Below are 1,078 nucleotides of genomic sequence, written 5' to 3'. Positions count from 1 at the left end.
TGAATTAACTGCAAAGTATTTGAATAAAGAGCTGCAAACTTTTATAAAAATTTAGACCTCAGGAATGAGTTTTTAAGGATTTACAGGAAAAATAAAATAAAAAGGAAAACACCTCTAAGCTGCATTCATTACCAGCGCTGAAAAGATTCCAAACCTTACACGGGACAGAATTGTTAAGAGAAGAGTGTGAAGATGTCGGTCAATGGCTAGGGCCGCCTACCTGTCACAACGCTTTAAAAATACTGGAACGTGACACCCGCAATCACTCTTTGTGCATAATTAATTGCATTACTTTGCCACCTACACTGCAGGGCACAGACCCGCAGCCTCAAGGGCAGTGTATGTAAATACAGCTCTAATATGCAAATCATCCTAATGATTTCCGATTAGTAGGATCATTATCATAGTTCTGCCCAGTTCTAGAAAAGGCACCCCAGAGCGTCCTGCGTCTCAGAGCTCCTAAGCGTTCAGGTCCGTCTCCAAGAAGCACGCACAAATTTTACCGAGTTTACAATAACGTCCCCCGCGTTGCTCTGGGTTGCAGATCCCGCACCAAACCTGTCCTTGTACGCGCGCGTGGATTATTTTTTCCACAAAGCTTTTCCTTAAAAGACCGAAGTCACTCTGCAAATGTCACTTGCAGGCAAACTTATTTGCGTTTTCCCTTTGTGCAGAATTGCTTTCTATCTAGATAACATTCCCTGGGTCGCAGGGAACTGTGCTTGCCTCGGCCGCGCAGACCTTGCCGGGGGCGCTGCGAACCCGGCGCTGCGGAGAGCTCGGAGGTGTCAGCGCACACCCTGGAGCGAGGGTCCTGCCCGCCATTGGAGTTAGAATTAAGATGCACACTTAGATTGCTGGGAGTCCCCCTCCCCCACCTTTTCTTGCTGACCCCGTTCTCTCCCCGACTTCCCCACCCTCCCATGTCGCCTCCCAGGTCCCCTTCACTCCTCCCCGCTGTCCCTGCCCCCTCCCGCCCCGCGCGTACTGTACTCTATTTACCACCCCAGCTGGGCCCGCGCTCGCCCCGCCCACCCCGCGAGGATTGGCTGCAAACGCGGAAGGACCTAGCTCTCGC

Source organism: Desmodus rotundus, chromosome 5, assembly GCF_022682495.2.
Source record: "Desmodus rotundus isolate HL8 chromosome 5, HLdesRot8A.1, whole genome shotgun sequence".
NCBI lineage: Eukaryota > Metazoa > Chordata > Mammalia > Chiroptera > Phyllostomidae > Desmodus > Desmodus rotundus.
The sequence above is the reverse complement of the archived record's forward strand: the minus strand, read 5'-3'. Positions refer to the sequence as shown.